The sequence below is a fragment of the Helianthus annuus genome, chromosome 11, assembly GCF_002127325.2.
Source record: "Helianthus annuus cultivar XRQ/B chromosome 11, HanXRQr2.0-SUNRISE, whole genome shotgun sequence".
Taxonomy (NCBI): domain Eukaryota; kingdom Viridiplantae; phylum Streptophyta; class Magnoliopsida; order Asterales; family Asteraceae; genus Helianthus; species Helianthus annuus.
This window is the reverse complement of record NC_035443.2, coordinates 128460953-128482114: the sequence shown is the minus strand read 5'-3', so window position 1 is coordinate 128482114 and position 21162 is coordinate 128460953.

Genomic DNA, 21162 nt, shown 5'->3' with positions numbered 1-21162 from the left:
TTTCACACGAGTGGCAACCCGATCGGATGGCCATCCGATCGGGCAGGCCATTATCTCTTCATACACATGAGTTACTCGATCGGCTGACCATCCAATCGGACAGCCATCCGATCGGACAGCCATCCGAGCCAGTAACTAGTTAAGCACTTTATTCAATCTCATTACTCTGCCTGATCCTTGTCCTTTTGTAATCTAATCAGGCTAATTCTAAAAGAGCTCCCTTTGATCCAATAGCAGTTTATACTGTTAAGCAATCACTGTGAGTATACTCGATCCCCTTTTACTTGAAACTTTTGGGGTGTAACATGTATCCTATGAAACTTAAACTTGAACCTTTGAAACTTATACTCTATCCTATGTGAGCATGAAACTTGTGATTGTTGATTCTTGACTCTTTGTGCTATGTGAAGTTTAATCCAGAGTGTGTAGTTCCGCCTTAACAATAGTAGCGCTATAGGAGATGCACCTCTCCCATTATTCTTGGGGGTTATTGTTAGGAGGATTCTAGTTTACCTTGAGTCTTGGGTAAACAGCATTGGGATACTTGGGCTATCACTGCATGGACTGCGATACTAGCACGGCTGAAACTATTTTACTGTTTACATTATGGATATGAGTTGTTTTAATCTATTATTCTACTATCAAACTTGTATACTTGCCAATACCTTTGTATTGATATTTTAATACATGTTGCAGGCTGATAGGATGCTTGGGAATGCATGGATTTCAACTAGGAGATGCTTAGAAACGTTAGCTAGTTAACATTAGTCTTTTGAACAATTTGAACAATTTATGATTTGGTTTGTAATGTGATACTTGTGATGACGTTGTTTGACATTTGCATGAAATCAATTAATCTTTATTGAAACAATAGTGTTATGGAATTCTCATGAGCAATCTAAACGCTTAGTACTCGCACCCTGATGTTTCCGCCATCGGTTGGGGTGTGACACATAACTTGGAGCTTTCATCGCAGAGATGAATTTTGTTGACCTTGTTGGCTTATCTCCTTTAATTGTGATCTTTTCACCATTTACCGCATTTACTTGTATAGACTTTTGATCACATAATATACGTGCCTGATTGGTTACCAACCAATCCATTCCTAATACGACGTCGAATCCGGCTAAATCAATTGGTAAAAGATTAGCAGTAAATCTATGATTTAAAATTTCTATCCTTGCTTCCTGTAGGATTGCACTTATTTTGATATGTTGGAACCCGAAGGTTTATTCATGTAGGTTAGCAAAGTTTAGGGATTGGTTTTGTAATTAGTTCTTTATGTTTTGGGTTCATCATTGTGGGTTGGGCTAGATAAGTGTCGCATGGGTCACTAGGTTGATTTCGGTCCAATGTGTTTAGTATATAAACAACCCTAATCATTTGATTAGGGGTTGTTCGTTGCGACTAGAGTTGGGCGACACAAGCAAAGGAACCGAGTTCCACTAGAAATCTTGTATCAGTCATCGGTTATCGTTGAATGCAAGTTTCGGTTTGTCTTTGATCTAGTGTTTATTGTTTGATCTTAATATTTGTTCTTGAATCACCTTGTGTTTGATTTCCGCGCTCTCACAAGGTTTAGATTGATATCATTGAGAGATCCTCACGGGTTTTACAATTGGTATCAGAGCCATTGAAGCTATTCAAGGGCTCGGTTTTGATATCATTCGGATTCAAGAAGTTTCATATATTACTGATCTGGTTTTTGTTGAGTGTTTTTGCAGAAATATTTATTATATGTTCTTGACAGAATCATCGAAAAAACCACTGATTTTGGTTTGTTGATTTCAGTCTTGGTGTTTGCTGATTTTTCGGGAATTCGGTGGTCAACAGATTCAAAGATTACAATATCTTTGAATTTTGGAAATTGCTGAAAAGTAGGGATTGCGAGTAAACAGATCTTATCACTTATTGTTTTGCAGGTTACGACTCGCAATCACTCAGTTGCGGCTTATCACGCTCAGTTACGACTCGCAACCATTGCTGGTTTCGGTTCATCACGTTCAATTACGACTCGCAATCATTGCTGGTTTCGGTTCATCTTGCTTCAGTTACGACTCGCAACCAGCAGTTTGATCTTCACTCGCAACCGTGGTTTCGGCTCATCCTGTCTTGTTACGACTCGCAACCTCTTCGGTTACGACTCGCATCCACAGTTGACTTGACTCGCAACCATCTCCATTACGACTCGCAACCCCGTTTCGACTCGCAACGACAGTGTGTTACGGACATTTGGACTGTTGACTTTGGACTTAATAAAATCAATTAATTAATTAACTGATTAATTAACCATGTCATCGAACAACAGTGAACTGTCTGCCCTAACTCAACAACAAGAACTGGACTCAAAGCTTGGAACTACAACACGTATTCCGAGATTAACTGATGCTAATGACTTTCCCGAGTGGAAGTGGCGCTTTGAACAGCATCTGAAGGTTAAAGATTACAAGCTATGGCGCAGTATCTTGAGAGGACCTAGGGAGATTATGATGGAAAGTCCTACAGAACCAGATGTTAAAATTAAAAAGCCTCGAGATAAATACACTGAAGATGATTTGCTCATTGTTGAAGAAGATGATCGTGCTCTTTCCTACTTAACTATGGGTTTAGGTCCTGATATTGCTATTGGCTTTCGCTCCTGCAAATCTGCCAAAGAATTGTGGGATTCTCTGATTGAAGTGTATGAAGGAAACGAAGACATGAAAGAGAGCCGAAGAAACTTGCTGCAACAAAACTTCAACAACTTCAACCATATTTATGGTGAAACAATAGATAATCAGATTCAGAGATTCGTGAAGCTAGTCACTCAAATGCAAATGGAAGAGATTCATACAACTAATGCATCCTCCAATCGACAACTTCTCAATGCACTGCCTAAGAGTTGGGATCATCATGTTGCAATGATCAAGAAGACAAAAGACTTAGCTAGATGTACTCTGTCTGAGATGATCTCTCACATCAAGGCATGCGAACTGGATGATAAGCAAAGAGAAACGAATTACAAGAACAGTATGCTAGCTGCCGGTTTCTCCATTGCTCCCGCCTCTTCCAACAACAACAACGCAGCCTTACTGTCTCAAGGAGGTTTTCAGATGTTTCGCAATAATTCATCCGCTCCTCAAACTTCAGCAAAGGTGCACTCACCTGGATCCTCAAATCAAGTTGTTTCTTCAGCGTCTACTGTTACTTCTGCTGGAAATGCTGGAAATGTCTCTACTGTCGCTCCTACTGCTGCCTTCGCTGCAAACAACGAAATGATAGCCTTCTTCGCCAGTCAATCAAAGGAAAAACTGGAAATAGCAGCTTCAGTGATCAACTGTTTGAATGCTTTCATTGCAGGAAAGCTTGATCCACCAAAGTGGAGTCCTAACGATCTGTCTCAGATTCATCCAGATGATGTTGAAGAAATGGATATCACTTGGCAGATGGCAATGGCTGCCTTCAGAGCTCAAAAGTTTGTGAGAAAAACAGGTAAAAACAGGTGGGGAAATGCATGGAATGGAGCTGCTAAAGTGCCCTTTAATCTTCGTTGTTTCAACTGTCATGAGGAAGGACACTATGCTCGTAACTGCCCAAAGCCACTTGTAAACAGAGATCAAGCTTCTGCAGAATTAGCGCAATCAGCAACACCTGGTCAACCTGCAACTCCTAATCGAGAAAGGGCTCTTGTGACCACTACCGGTATAGCAGATGCTGAAACTTCTGGAAGTCCACAGCCGCAAGGATTAGCACAAGCACTGGTGGTACAGCCCAACATTCATTTTGATTGGTCTTCAGAAATTGAGCGTTTAAACATATCAGCTCCAGAGAATCAAACTGCTACATCCAACATTGCTTTCATGACCTCAAGCGAACATAGCTCTAAGCCAGAGGAAGAGACTGCAGCTGATGATTTTGCATTCATGACTCAAATCCTGTCAGCACCTGTCAAAGGTCTCACGAAAGAAGAGGTAATTTCTGTTTTCTGCACTCCTGAATGTAGAGAACGAGTTGAGTCTTATCGAATTCACAACGCTGAGCTAATCGAAGACTATAATGAAATTAAACGTAAAAATTTTACTTTAACGAAAAACGAAAAACTTTTCAAAGAGAAAATCGAAGCTCAGCGTAAGGACATCGTTCAACTCAAGGACGATGTCAGTGTAGCCGAGGCCCAACTCATGATAGTCAAAGAGAAATTGTGTGAGGTGACTAAAGAACTGGAGGATGTTAGAGATAAATACCAAATAAATGAATTGAACATTAAGAAATTCGATTCCTCCAGTAAATTAGTCAAAAATCTGTGCGATCAGCAATTGGCATATTCCAAAAAGAAAGGGTCAGGTTTGGGCTATAATCAGACTCCTCCTCCATACAATAATAATTACACTTATTTACCAATGACAGAGGAGGAGATACTGAACGAAAGTAAAATGACATATGGTTCAAATAACTACAAATCGTCTGTTCACAACAAACATGTTGAGCCACAAAAGTCCTCACCATTGAATTTTGTTCCTAAAGGCACAATTGATCCTAACGTTTCCTTGTCATGTGCAGATGATAGCTCTGAAGTAAAATGTGGTGATGTTCATGGGAGTGAACCAGTCGTTATTTCAAACGTGTCTGAATCTTATTTTGAACATTATTCTGAACCTACTGCGTCTGACATTGCTTTTACTGATTCTTTGTTTGCTTCGTTTTCTGCTTTTGTTTCGTCTTGTGAGCCTGTTGTTTTGGGCAAAACTGATAATGTTTGTGTGGATGATTTGAACAATAAGTGTGGTGATGAATGTTTTTCTTCAAATGCTTGTGATACTAACATACCAAATGTTTCAGCTTGTGAAAATGTTACAGGTGAGGTCCCTCAGGATGCATTCAGTGAAACCACTGAAACGCCTTCTCAAGAAAATCAAGTGTATCCTGATTCTTCTTCTGAATCTGTCTCAGTGGGTGTCCCTAATGTTGAATCTAGTGGGACCCCATTGGAAACTGTGTTAAACAATGAATCTGAATCTGTGTCACAAGATAAATGCTCTGAGGAAATGCATATTGATGAAAATTTTTCAGGATCAGAAAAGAAACCTGAATCATTTTCACATGATAAATGCATTGAGGAAGAGCATATTGTCGAGACTTCTTCTTGTTCGGGAAGTGAACCTGAATCAGCTTCGGATGATAAATGTGTTGCTAAAACGCATTTGGATGAAACTCATACATGTTCAAATTCAGAATCGAGATTAAGTGAAAATGAAAGGGATGTTGGTCAAAACGAGAAATCATCAGAAGAAAATCAGTTAAAAGAAAAACCACAAATCAAACATAGTCAGAAAACTAAAACGTTGAATCACTCGAAATCAAGCAAACAGAGTCCAAATGTCAAAAATATTCAAAGTGTGAAACGTCAAACATGTTTTAATTGTGGCATTGCCGGTCACATTGCCAGAAATTGTGGTAAACTCCCAAGGACACCGAACAAGAAACCATCAGGGCGAAATCAGAAGGTCACGTCCAGTCGATATCACTGTTCGGAGTCCATGAAGTCTGCAAGGACTAAGACGATGAAGAACTACCATCATCAGAGGACTAGACCTTCTGATCAGGATTGGAATGCAGCCAAACGCCATAATCAATATCAGAATAGACAAACAAATTTTCAGCGTAATCGAAGTAATTCTTTTGGTAACGTTTTTGAAAGTTTAAATTCTAACTGGTCAAGACAGTTTTGGAAACCTAAAGTCAATGGCATGCAATCCAATCCAAGGAAATCATATCATCAAAAGGTCGCCAACAAAAATGTTTCAAAATTTCTGAATAAAGATAACTTAGTTTGGCAGAGGGTAACGTATTTCGATGCTCAAGGAATACCCAGATCCACTATGGGCTGGGTTCCTAAATCTAACTAATCCCGCTACTCGTGCAGGAACAGCTGTGGAGGACTACCGTGCGCCTCTGGTACATGGATAGTGGCTGTTCCAGGCACATGACAGGAGACTTATCCCAACTTGTGAATGTCAAAGAATTTAATGGTGGATATGTCTCATTTGCGGGAGGTGAATCTGGCAGAATCACTTTGAAAGGAACTGTTCAAAACGGTGTTCTCAGCTTTGAAAATGTCAATTATGTTCCAGAACTGAAACACAATCTGTTAAGTATTTCGCAGATTTGTGATCGAGGGAATTCAGTTCATTTTACGAAGAAGGGATGTCATGTTCTTAAGCCTGGGATTGTTATTCCAGAAGACTGGTTCTTGATGACAGCTGAAAGAAAGGGAAATGCTTACGTCATTGATATGAACAAGAAACCGTGTGAAGAGATCACTTGTTTATTTTCAAAGATTTCAGAGCATGATGGTCTACTGTGGCATCGTCGTCTTGGGCACGTAAATATGAAAAATCTGAACCGTCTAGCTAAAGGTCAACTGGTACGAGATCTTCCGATCAAGGATTTCATGTTGGTGGAAAAATGTGTTGCATGTGCGAAAGGGAAAGCTCATCGAAAACCTCATAAGACTAAACCAGCACCTTCGACAAAAGCTGTACTCGAACTACTTCACATGGATCTTTTTGGTCCAGTGAATGTGCTGAGCATTGGGAGGAAAGCTTACTGTTTGGTAATCGTCGATGATTATTCTCGCTACACTTGGGTGTATTTTCTCAGTCACAAAAATGAAACTGCTGTCTTGGTAAAACAATTCATCACTTTGGCTGAAAATCAAGCGAGCACTAAGGTGAAGGTTATTCGATCAGACAATGGGACAGAATTCAAGAACGTGATTTTAGATACGTTCTGTGTTGATAAGGGAATCGATCGTCAGTTTAGTGCGCCTCGAACTCCACAACAAAATGGAGTGGCTGAAAGAAGGAATCGTACTCTCATTGAAGCTGCGCGTACTATGCTGGCTGATTCAAAGCTTCCTAGCTTCTTTTGGGCCGAGGCTGTTAGCACGGCTTGTTACGTCCAGAATCATGCTTTAGTAAACAAACGTCACATGAAAACCCCTTATGAGATTCTGGAAGGACGTAAACCTTCGGTTTCACACTTTCGCATCTTTGGTTGTCCATGCGTATTATTACTAATGGACTCCAACGGAAAGTTTGAAGTCAAAGGTGACGAGTGTTACTTTATTGGATATGCTAAAGGCTCTGCTTATAGGGTATACAACAAAGTAACTAAAAAGGTCGTCGAGTCGTGCAACATTGAGTGGCTTGAAGAGAATGCTACGGACGCTAGAGTTGGTCCAGATTGGTTATACGATTATTCTGCTCTGTTTAAATCATTTAACATTTTGTCAAGTGATGTTTCAGTTGCAGGTGTGTCTATTCCCAAACAACCATTGTCATTTGAAGATACAGAAGACGAAGCCCAGATGCAAGACAATGTGAAGCATCATACCGTTGATCCACCGGGAATGGTGTTTACGCAACATCCTACACCGACACCGATGGTCAATCAATCCCCTGAGGGTGCAGCAACTAGTGACTCTGCATTGTTTCCTGATCCAATTCCTGAGGATTGTACTGTCACTTCTCCTGTAGTTCACACTACAACCGCACCTAATGAGGGGGAGTCAAGCAACACCACCACTGAAGAGGAGACTGTACCTGATTTGGCTATACCGACGAGCGTTCAACGCAATCACCCAATCGAGAATGTGATTGGTCCTGTAAATGCAGGAATTTTGACCAGGAGTCAATCAGGAACCATTAATACTTGCTTATATTCTTGTTATCTTTCTCAAATCGAACCTAAAACCATTGATATAGCTTTGCAGGAACCTGGCTGGGTAGATGCTATGCACGAAGAGCTGAACCAGTTTGAAAAACTTGGAGTATGGAAGCTTGTCAAGTTGCCAGCAGGAAAGCGTAAGCTTGGAACTAGATGGGTTTTTCGAAACAAGCAGGATTCTGCGGGTGTCATCGTTCGAAACAAAGCAAGGCTGGTGGTTCAGGGATTTAGACAAATCGAAGGTCTGGATTATGATGAAGTATATGCTCCGGTTGCGCGACTTGAAGCCATCCGGATCTTTTTGGCTTACGCGTCATACATGGGATTCACTGTTTATCAGATGGATGTCAAGACCGCGTTTCTCTATGGAGATGTGAAGGAGGAAATTTTTGTCGAGCAACCGCCAGGATTTGTGCATCCAGATCATCCTGAGTACGCCTACAAGTTAGACAAGGCGTTGTACGGGTTACATCAGGCTCCTCGAGCTTGGTATGCTACCCTAACAGAGCATCTGTTGGCTCATGGATATACGCGTGGCACCATAGACCAGACTCTGTTTATCAAGAGGGTAGGAAGTGATCAAATTTTGGTTCAAATCTACGTTGATGATATCATTTTTGGATCTACAAGCGAGGATCTGTGCAAGGAGTTCGAGAGAGTTATGAAGAAAAAGTTTGAAATGAGTGCTCTGGGGGAGATGACACTGTTTTTGGGTCTACAAGTCAAGCAGAGTTCACAAGGAATTCTGATTCATCAAGGGAAGTATGTGGATGATGTGCTGGCAAAGTTCAAATTCACGGACGCAAAGCCTGTTGAAACACCTATGGCTGAGAGACCATTATTGACTGAAGATGAAGAAGGAGAGTCTGTAAATCAACGTTAATATAGGTCAATGATCGGGTCATTGATGTATCTCACAGCTAGCCGTCCGGACATCATGTTCGCGGTTTGCAACTGTGCACGCTATCAGGCTAATCCTAAAACTTCTCATCTTATTGCTGTTAAACGGATCTTTCGGTATCTTAAAGGCCGACCTCGGTTTGGCCTGTGGTATCCGAGAGATTCCAATTTTGACTTGTTTGCTTTCTCTGACAGCAATTTTGGAGGTACTGACAGTGACAGGAAATCCACTTCGGCGGGATGTCAATTTTTGGGTGATCGGCTCATTTCTTGGCAGTGCAAGAAACAACAGACAGTGGCGATATCCACAGCTGAAGCTGAGTATGTTGTTGCTTCTGCTTCTTGCTCTCAAGTGGTGTGGATGCAACATCAATTGCAGGATTATGGTTTGACTTATCTTAACACTACTATTTACTGCGATAATGATGTTGCAATACAAATTGTTCGAAATCCTGTTTTTCACTCCAAAACCAAGCACATTGATATTAAAGTTCATTTCATTCGAGACTGTTTTGACAGAGGCCTGATTACTCTTGAACAAATCGACACAGATGCAAATGCTGCCGATTTGTTCACTAAACCTGTCAGCAGCTCGAAATTCAGAGTGCTTGTGGATTTTCTAAAAATGATCCGTTTTACTGATTGAGCATATTTTTTTGTTCTGTTTTGTTTTTCGTAGGTAAATTTGTTCATAAAGTTTTCTATTCTTAGGTAGTTTTTATTTATGCACAAATTTAGGGGGAGAAAAATCGAAAAATACAAAAACATTGAAAAAAATCGAAAAATACAAAAACATTAAAAAAAATTAAAAAAATACAGAAAGAGTTTCAAAAGGAAGTGTGGCTGGACTGGGAAATGAAATGAATTTTCACTTTATAGTCAAGGGCTGACTCATGTAAGACCAGTATCGAAATAGTTTGACTCAAGTATGATGTGTTGGTAGGCTCTATCCTTAAGATTGGAAACAATAGCTGTTTCTGTTCAGAACTAAACTAGTACATGACCTCAGAAAAGAAAATCACTTGGAATTAGCTCATGTCTATTTGAATGTTTGTATGTTTTTCCCGATACACACAATTTAGATCTGATTCTGAAATCTTATCTGAAAAAGTCGTGTACCTCCTCTGCTGCATCCAGATACATGCTGACCTGGAGGTGCTAGGCAACGTCAGCTTCTGCTGCATCCAGATACATGCTGACCTAGCTGTACGTTGTCGATCTATAGATCAATTAACACCCGAAAGAGGCCCTCTAGTGCCCAAAAGAAACCCAATAAACCTATATCAAATTGAGAAAACTCATTTGATCTGTATATTATATCATCTCAATCTAAGATCTATTCTGTTCTTTTCTCAACCTATTCCCAGTTAAGATTTCAGAAATTTGGATTGGACTTGTGAAATATGTGGTAGGGAAACTGCTTGCATGATAGAGTGAGCTGTGCATAATTCCAGGATTTGATTAGTATTTGTTTGGGTGCTCATTATTAAAAATATCAAAACATGATAAAAAGAGATACAAGCAGTTATATGGAAAAGATCTAGGGAGATGAGTTTAAGAGGACAAATATACTGGCAATCGTCTAGATCATTCTAGAATAGATCAGTGTTGATAAGTGAAGTCATGCCCGAAACCTTGTGATTTGATCCCTGAGCATCTATGCAAATTTCCTGATTTATTTTTGTAAATAATATTTTATTATTTAATTTTGTTTTAGGTTTTGTTTTGCAAACAAATGCTCAAAAGGTTTAATGGGTAATTTTTATTAAATCAGATTTTTGAATTGGGCTTTATTGAAAATATTTATTAAAAAATTAACTTGAGCCCAAATCCATAAGGCCCAGCCCATAAGACATGGGCCCATGGAAAACTGTTGAGTATAAAAGGGGTGATTACGAGTCATATTCCATTATTCACTCGCAATCTTCTCTCAAAACTCTCTCATTATTCCGGCCGCAATCACGATTCCGACTCACTTCCGGTTGCGACTCGCAATCCGATTAGATCATCATCAGGTAAAATGACGTCATTGATCAAGTTTTGCAGGAATTTTGAATATCTTTTGAAGATTCCGATGAATTTTTGAAGACTCCGGCGAATATTTGATGATTCCGATGAAGTTTCCGATGAATATTTGAAGTTTCCGATGAAGTTTCAACTCGCAATCAAGAACAATAGGACTCGAAACCAGTAATTACGACTCGCAACCTCAAGGTTGCGACTCATGGTTGCGACACATCTTGGTTTGTTGCGACTCATGATTGCGACTCTCAATCTTCTGGTTGCGACTCAGTTTTCCTGGTTGCGACTCATGGTTTCGAGTGAACAGTGTTTGTTTTATTTTTAATTTTTATCACTGTTAAGGTTGGAAACTTATATGATTTGTGTTATTTGTAGAAAAATGGACTTAAAGTTTATCGCGTCTCATAATCAAGTAGCATATTTGGCACCTCCACCTGTGAAGCACAAGCAGCTTTTCACGTCATTAATCAAAGGCCTAAGTACATGCCGTATTGCTCACGCTCTTCGTGAAAATCCGGTCGTTTATGAAAGCCTCATTCGAGATTTTTGGAAGACTGCAAAGGTGGAAATCATTGAAGGAAAAGGAGCTATAGCTGCTGAGATCGACGGGACGAAGATTATTGTGACGGAGCAGATTATCAGGGATGTGTTGAAGTTCAATGATCAGGAAACGGATCCAATCGAGCTTGCTGCTGGAACCATTGAAGAAATTTTGCCACGACTGAGTTATGAAGGAAAATTTCCTCCCTTGGTTAAGAAGTTTGTTCATCCATACTGGCGTTTATTATTGCACATGTTCCTGTTGTGCATGACAGAAAACCGAGGGGGAATTGATCAATTAAACACAACACAGACGGCTGCATTGATTTGCGTGATTACTAATGAGCCGTTCAACTATTCAAGATATGTTCTGGAAGCGATGAAGAGAAATGCTATTGGGCTTCGAAAGGATAAGTTTCTTATGTATCCTAGATTTGTGCAGATGATTCTCAATGAGCGTTATCCTGAATTGAAGAGATCTGGTGATACTCTGGAGTTAAAGCCTCTGGGCCCTTCGTGTTTTGGTGCTCTCACTACGAAGAAGGGAACAGAGAAAAAGTTTGAAGGTTTGATCGAGTTGGAGAAGTTTGGTCAGTTTGCAGAGACCGAAGACATTGTTGAGAATCTAGTCATGGCACAAGCCGTACCTACACGTGCCATTGTTGCTGAAGAACATGACATTCAAAGGAGAGCTGAAAATGAGCCTGAGCCAGAGCGTATCACTATTAACTCTGACGATGAAGGTGTTGAGATTACGTGTGATTCAGATGATGATAACATAGAACTTCCTCCTGAAGTTAATGCTGATGCTGTTTCTACAGTTAATCCAGTGATTTCTGCTGAGAGTTTGGCAATGCTGATAAAGAAAGTGACTGACACGATGGGAAATCCTCCTCCCAATCTGTCAGTATCTACTGAAGAGCCAGAAGAAAGCCCAAGGGATTCTGATTCTATTCCGTTAAAAAGGAAAAGGAGGGATCCTAGACCCGGAATGTTTATCGAACAAGGAAAAGATCAATCCGCGACTGTTGCTGATGATACCGAAGGTTTGTATGACTTCGATTTTGAAAAGTACGTTGACGATGCTACCACCACCACTACAGAGAATATTTTTGAGTCTGGTGTTCATACTCAAGGTGATGATACAGTTATGACGAATGTTGAAGTTCAAAATGAAGCTGTGCCTAATGTTGAAGCTCACGTAGAAGCTGGGCCCTCTGGAATTGTTAGTGCTGGACCTTCTGGTACTATTCGTGAAGAACCGAGCAGTTCAAGTGGTAAAAGGCCTGTAGAACCACTTAGAATGTCTTTTGACAGTGATTCTAATGATGATGATGAGTTTATAAGCATGAGGGAAATGAAGAAACGTTTGGTTGTGCTTGAACAAGATTCAATTCATAAAGATGCAAAGATCATTCAGCTTGAAGATACAATTGTGAAGAAAGATCAACAAATTGAGCAACTTCAAGGAGACGTTGGTCTATTGTTCAATATTGTTTATGATCTACGAGGAAAGCTTGAGAAGAAATTCGGACAAGAGTTTTCTGATCCAACAGATGTCGAAAACAGAAAGAAAGCTTTTGAGAAAGATAATGCTGAAAGGAATGCTGCTATGGATAAGTATTTTGAAAGAATTACAGATCCAGAAGCAGAGAAAGCTAAAGCAGAGAGGTTGAAGAAGAAAAGAGAGTTTGTGATTCTGAAGAACAAGAATGCTAATCCAGATGATGAAGATGCACGTGCTACACATCATTTAATGGATGTTGGTGAAACTCTCTACGATAAGAAAGGAAATCGATCTGGTGTAGTCAGCTGGGGTTATGATCATGATCGTAACAGATGGTGGATCAAGAGGAAAGTTGGACCGGTCGAATGGTACAAACATTCAGGACAATTTCAGTCATTCACTAAGGTAGATTTGACAGACTTGACAAATAAACCTTATGTGGATGATAAGCCTAATGGTCCTGGTTATGCATTCTTCGAGAGATTGAAAAGGGAAGTTGCAAAAGGTTTTCCCTCGATGCGTACAGCGGATTCTATTGTTAAACCTGCAAAAGGGATTAGGGATCTGTATACGAACAAGCGAATGAAGATTGTCCACTGGCCAGCTACTGATAAAGAAAAGACGATTCCGTTAGTGAGAAAAATTCCAAAAGGGGCATTGAAGACGTTGCACTTTTGGGCATATGATGAACGTCTTGGTCAAGCGGTAATTGTTTGTGATGGTGATGCAAGTTACTGTTTGGTAGATCAGATTGATTTGTTGAATCTTGCTGTGGAAGATCTTGAAGTCTTAGCAAGCAACCAAATCAGAGCCACTGAAAAATATGAAGAAATTGCTAAGGGTTGGACATCTGCAGTAGCCTCTGTCATGCATATTCATAAGAAGGGTTTTGGTGGATACAAAGACAATATGAGTGGTGGTAATCAAGGCAGCTGAAGTCAGAAGAACCTGCATGCATAAACCTAGGGGGAGATTGTTGGAACCCGAAGGTTTATTCATGTAGGTTAGCAAAGTTTAGGGATTGGTTTTGTAATTAGTTCTTTATGTTTTGGGTTCATCATTGTGGGTTGGGCTAGATAAGTGTCGCATGGGTCACTAGGTTGATTTCGGTCCAATGTGTTTAGTATATAAACAACCCTAATCATTTGATTAGGGGTTGTTGGTTGCGACTAGAGTTGGGCGACACAAGCAAAGGAACCGAGTTCCACTAGAAATCTTGTATCAGTCATCGGTTATCGTTGAATGCAAGTTTCGGTTTGTCTTTGATCTAGTGTTTATTGTTTGATCTTAATATTTGTTCTTGAATCACCTTGTGTTTGATTTCCGCGCTCTCACAAGGTTTAGATTGATATCATTGAGAGATCCTCACGGGTTTTACATGATAGAACTTCCATTTGTTGTCTCCACCAGACAGTCTTGGTGAAGTTTAGTTAATGGTTGATTGAGAAGTTGGTAGAAAGAAGGATTTATGAAACTTTGGTTCACAACAGAGTCGAATAATACTTTAGCATAAACATCATTAACTAAAAAGTATCGGCAATCACATCCGGGATCATCTTGGCTTTCTCAGCTGTCAGAACGAAGGCTCTGGCATTCTTCTTGGGTCCTTCTATTGTCTTTGCTTTATTGTTTGTCGCTAGAGCTAGTTTTGGACAGTTCGGTTTGATATGACCAGCTTCTCCGCAGTTGTAGCATATTTTGGCACTAGCTTTCTTCCAACAATCTTCTTCCTTATGTCCTGGGAACTTCCAGAAGTTGCAGGACACAACACAATTTCCTGAGTGCTTCTTTTTACAAAACTTGCAGTAGGGAGAAGAAGAAGAACATGCTCCTTTTCCGAGATAGGAATTACCATAGCGTAGTTCTTGGGTAATCTTTTGGCTAGGTTCTTTTTCTGGTTTTCCTCTTGTGTACATACCAATTCATATGTCAAGGTGTTAGCAAGTTCTACTGCTTTTTCTATGGTTTGGGGTCTAGCTGCCTTAACTACATGTCTGATCTCACTAATTAATCCCCAGATGTAACGGGAAATTAACACTGGTTCTGGTGAGGCAAGTGTTGGTACTATCCTTGCATATTCAAAGAATATTGTAGTATATTCCCTGCAATCTACTCCATTCATTCTATGATTCAGAAACTTATTAGCAATATGTTCTTTTTCATGAGGAGGACATAATTTCCTTTCAACTATTTCCTTAAAGTTGTTCCATTCCATGTTGTAAACCCTGTCACTTCCTCTAGATTGAAGAATGGTATTCCACCACTCTAAGGCTGCATTCTTAAAGAGATTAGAAGCATGCATGATCTTATCTTCATCTACACAATTACTTATCTTTAAAATTGTTTCTGTCTTTTCTATCTAGCGCAAGGCTGAAATGGCTCATTCATTGCCTGAGAATTCTATCGGTTTACAGGATAAGAATTCTTTATAAGAACAACCATATGGGATGGTCCTTCTTCTTTTTAGAATTGGAGCTTGGATAAGTGGTCCGTGATTTCTACTCACACTGTGACTTGGTTCAGTGGATGCATGTTTACTACCTATTACGGAATTATTTTCTGCTTTTTTAATAGTGTTGATAATATATGGCATGGCATCTATGATTACTTGCGCTACTATGTGTTCGACAGCACTTTTATCCACTTGGTTTCCGTTATTATTGTTATTCTAGATTTCCTGATTTACTTCGTTTGACATCTGAATTGTAAACATTAGCAGGTATTAATATCACAGAATTAAACAAACAAATACTCAAGCATATTTAACCAAAAACGTCAATCATTGCGACTTTACTCTTTTCATATTTATATATTCAACTATTACAACTATAACTAGAATTTAAACACTAGTAACTATGCATCGATATATATATATATATATATATATATAGGTGATATATATTAATTTATATTTATCTTAGTTGATATAATTTTTTTATCAAAGTAACAGAATACACACACACACACCGAGCCTCTCTCCGAGACAGTGCCCAGATCGTTACGCCTTTCGTGCGGGTCGGAACAATATATATATATATATATATATATATATTAGGCGACTTGTTTCTAGTATAGCATTTCGTTCTCATCATACTTCCAGACGAGTTTTTCTCCGATTTGGGGGAATCGATTTCCTTCTTCAACCAACTCTTCACCGTACTGGCGAAGTTCTGCTAGATTCTCATGGCTCATTGGTCGCACTGGGGTTGGCACTAGTTCAGGGTAACGTGGTATTGGTTCTCCGTAAGGATATGGGTTATTCAATATTTCCTGAATCGATCGGTTGTCGACCCACCACTGATCTAAAAGGTTCGATGCTGGAATCCTAGGTATCTCATTTGGATCCAAGGCTGGGATTGGAAGTTGGTTTTCCTGGTTTTATTCTAGATCCATGGGTTGGTTAGGGAATAAGGGTAAAAGTTGTGGGTCTGCTACTTGGTTGAGATCAATTTCTACATTTCCAAACATATGAAAGTCAGCTAGTTGCGTATCCAATTATTCCTCCCATAAAGTCTAGCTTCTGAGTTTTGGGTATTTCTCTCTCTATTCACTATTATTTGTTGTTGAAAATTTCTCATCTTTTTCTCCTATTTGATTTTGTTCTATTAAACCAACCTCTCTTTTAGGGGGAAAATGTTCTTTGGATTTGGCTTTAAAAAACAAAGATATCCTCGGAATCGGCTGTGTATCCTAGGTTAGCTGGGATGTTCCTTCATCCTTTGGACAATGAGGTAATTGATGATAAGCGTCAGAAGTACCCTAATCACTCATACTGTAAACTAGAAAATTGTCAAAATAACAATAAAATAATAATATATATTTACATAGAATAACACATAAGTTATTTCCTAACACAATTGGTTAAAATTTAGGTATTAAATAAACAACTAAATGGCTTAAACTAGTGGCTCTGATACCACCTTATGTCACAACCCCCGACCCCTACTCCGGGAGCAGGAGCCGCGAGCAACAGTCAAGTGGTATCGGTGTTTATTAATTTAGCAGCGGAAATGAGACATCAGGATCGTAGTTAGGAAATAAATTTCAGAGTTTCAAAACACCAAGTTTTTATAATAAACCAATGGGATAAAACCCAGGTTTCATTCATAATATCTTTATAGGGATAAACCCTAGTTGCTGAAAAACATAAACTTTTATTTAGGTAACTTTATAGCCACTTTCTTTAAGCCTCCAGTGCCCCATAGCTAGCTTCTTATAGCTTCACATTAAGTTACCTGAAACGCGTTTTAAAAACATTTTATCAGCAAGAAATACTGTCGAGTACATTCCAATTTATAAAAAACATCAGTTTTTATAACTTTACAGTATTAAGGGCGATTACAATGTTTATATCTACCCATTTACTCGTTCAGTACTCGTCACTCAACGGATCTGTGACTATGGTCATATCACACATTGGATACCCGTGCCCAATTGTGAAGGTTATCAAGTACTGTATACAAACCCTATAATACTGGCAACAATTGTAGAATACAAAGACTTAATCACTGTTGTTATAACTGATAAACATTTAGGGTTTTGGAAAACATTTGAAATAAGGGCTCACAAATTGTGAGAAAAGAGAATGAACTCACAAACTGTGAGAAAAAGTAGAATGGACTCACATTGTAGACTTAGGTATTTCTACAGGCTTCCTAGTGATATCTACTGATTATTTCTTTGAGTTTCTATTAAAAATATACAATGGACGCGTGTTAGTAAGATAACCCAAATCACATTAGCCATACAACACGAGACAGAACCCTAACGAACTTAGTCAGGCAGACCCTCGACATGCGTTGGTGGGTCCTAAATCAATCGGGTAGGGTAACGAATTAGTGATCGGGGGTTAAAATACCTACAATGGGGGCAAAGCTTCGTGTTTTAGGGGGTGTTTTGGCTATAGTTTTCGGCTATAGAGACAGAGACAAAGAACGAATGTGAGCGACTTGAAATGTGCAGGGGACTGCCCTATTTATACTAATTTTCGGAGTCTGTCACGCCACGCGACAGCTCTACATGAGCCTGGTGCACCACGCGAGAGCAGCCCAAGCTACGGTTAGGGTTGCTGAGTTAACCCTAGACCCAACACGTTGCTGACACGTGTCAGCATGGGTTTCCGGTAAGAAATGAGTCCGTTACGCCACGCGACCGGCTCACCTAGTGCTGGCGCGCCGCACAACAGGTATAAAATCAGATTTTTTTAATTAAATAAACGTTATACGGGTTCGGTTACCTATATACGGGGTATTTTAGGACGGTTTCGAGGTTTGTTATATGATCTGAGATTGGAACAAGTTTCTTCAAGTTCATGGTTATGCCTACAAATCTACAATAACACCATGTGGGTTGGATTAAATGAGTTAAATTACACACAACGAATGTTTAACTCATTTAATCCTCATAAAAGAAACACTCATAATCCGTTTAAGTGATGGCGGCGTTAAGGTTTCGGGCGGCTGTAACATTCTCAAAATTTTTATTTACATAAAATATATAAAAACTTATGTTATTAAAAGGATACATCATGGGTAAGTTGACCAATAGAAATATGAGGTATTTTGGGCAAACATAGGAACCATTTAATAATTAAATTATAAAAGTACATTATATTTGAACATACTCTGTTTTTAATGAAACTTGGCTAAAAATGTAGATATAGATATTTTTGTTCTAATAACGTATTCACTGTTTTGTAAAACGTCATATTTTAAACGTTATACGCGCCAAATAAGTGAAGCAGCTGAATTAATTATCATATATAATTAATGAAATAGTTAAATTAATATGTATATATATTATATGAAATAATAAAACAATAAAACTCATAATAAAAGACTTTTTGCATACCTATACGTATGCATGACAAGTTAGATAAGAATGAATTCAACTTAGATTGTGTACGTGTATGATGAAGTCAGTTTTGCGTGAAATCTAAGTTTAGTATCAAGTATAAATAAGAGGCAGGTATTGAAGTTTCAAAACTGCTCAGTCCCTTTCAATCCCTCTCTCTCTCTAAGTTCTACCTTTTAATAATAATAAGGTCCTGCCCCCGTTTTAAGTATTGTAACCCCTGATCACTGATGCCCTGTTCGATTGACGTAGGGTCCCGTAACGTATGTCAAGGCTCTGCCTAAATTCGTTGGGGTTCTGTCTCGTGACGTAGGGATAAAGTAGAATTGGGTCACTATACTTAATGTGAGTGCACTATATATTTTATTAAATAATCCAGGACTTGTACCCAAAATATAGCAATCCTCCTAAAACACCCCTGACACCCCTACACTTCCTAAAATACACCCCGTATGTGAAAACCGAGCCCAAAATACAATATAGCATTAAATAAAAATAAAAAAAACATGAAAATTTAAGTTGAGGCGGGCCGCGTAAGGTACCCCATAACCTTTACGCGGGCCGCGAGAGGTTCAAAAGGTGGCGCAGCCCGGTGCGGCCACGTGGCCCAACACCCGGCAAACCTACTCGATGACTCAGCCCCGCTACGCGTTAACTAGAGTTGACGTGGGCCGCGTAAGGCCTTGCCTTATTTTACGCGGGCCGCGAGAAAACCCAGGTGAAACACTATATAAGCAGGCCATTGGATCTTCATTTGAATTCGTTCAAAATCGTTTTCTTTCTCTCAATTCTAAAGGGTAGGCATTATACACGGGTATAATTCCCCCCTAATTAGCGAAGCTCTGCCACGTTGTAAGTATCATAACCCCTGGATACGTATTAGATACTCTGCCCGATTGATCTAGGGTTCCGAAACGGCTGTCGTGGTTCTGCCTGACGTAGTCGCTGGAATACCGTCTCGGGGAGGGTATTACTAATGTTAAAATGGGTTATTATACTAACGCGTGTGCATTGTTTATTTAATTAGACTATAACCAGGGAATCACAAAGGAAAGCCCTATAATAGAATGTGAGTTAATCCTCTTTTTATATGCTCATTTTTGTGAGTAATCTCCTTTTTGAAAACTGTTTTTACAAAACCTTAAATACCTTTCCATGCGAATGACAGTTATTGAGTATTTGTAAGAATACAATTATCGTGGGTATGTTGGGGTTTTGTATACAAAATTTGTTACAACCTGGTTAAGGAGTAACATTTCCACAAGTCGGGTTCGACAGTACCAACGGGTGATAATTGATATAACTTGGAAACAAATGTAATTGCGGGATCGCCCTCAATACTGTTCACTGTGACTTTTTATTTAAACTTGATTAAACTGGGATTCACTCACCAGTATTTCCTGCTGATAAAATGTTTTAAACACGTGTTTCAGGTAACTTAGTATGAAGCCAATAAAAGCCAGCTGGAGAGCACTGAAGGCTTGGAAAAGTGGCAATAAAAGTTACCTAAAATAAAATAGATGTTTTTATTAAATAAAATAGGATCTATTCCTATGAAAATGCATGTACTGTAAAACTTGGGTTTTATCCCATGTGTTTAATATTACGAAAATATGGTGGTCTTACTCTGATAAAATATTTCCTAACTATGGTCCTGATGAAAAATTTCGCTGCCAAATTAGACAATACACGATACCACCGAAACTGGCTCACGGCCGCCTGTTCCTGAGGGATCGGGGGTTGTGACAGAAGGTGGTATCAGAGCTATGACACTGGTTCAAGCCAAAGAAGTGTTCTGCTGACACTTAAGTTTTAAATTATGTGTTAGGAAATTAATATAACAATTTATGTGTCATTCTTGTTTTGGTCAAAAATCACACAAGGATAATGTAACCAAACTTTATGTAAACGGGGTATGATGCTTGGTTAATTATAAAAGTAAAGGATCACTTTCGTGATAAAGATGCAAAGACACAATGATTTATACGAGGAAAAAGCCCTTGATCAGTATATGATCTCCGGCATAAAAAACCTCGGGTGATGGCAACTACCGATCACCAAACTTCAATATAAGAACAAAATGATTACAACTTCGGATGATAATGAGCTGAGTACAAGGATTACTATTGTTTCGAGTGTCTAGGTGTGTGAGAGTTGCGGTGTATGTCGTGTGTGTTCTTCCGAATGAGGAAGAGTGGTATTTATACGTGTGTAGGTGACCTATTTTAGGTAGCTAAACTAATATTCAGCTCATTACCCCTTTAGAAATGAGATACAATCTAGCCTAAATAGCCGCCCATAAATCAAGCCAAGTTTCCATATCCTGTGCAACGTCTATCTTCAATTAAGCTCTTGCCATAATTGTGAAGACGCGTCCCTTGATCATGATGCTTAGAGCGTATCCTGCTAGATATTCCTGCATAAATAACATTGCATTAAGCGAAGATGATCGTTAGTATGAGGATCCTATAATGTCCCATGATCCTGATCCTGAAGTCCGGCTGAGGATCACTGTCTGCCAAGGAAACAAGGATCACTGGTTAGGATCACGTGTAAGGATCACCTGTAATAAAAATCCAGCCCTAACAATTGCCCCCAAAATATAAGGAGTTTATTGTAAATTGACGAGTTAT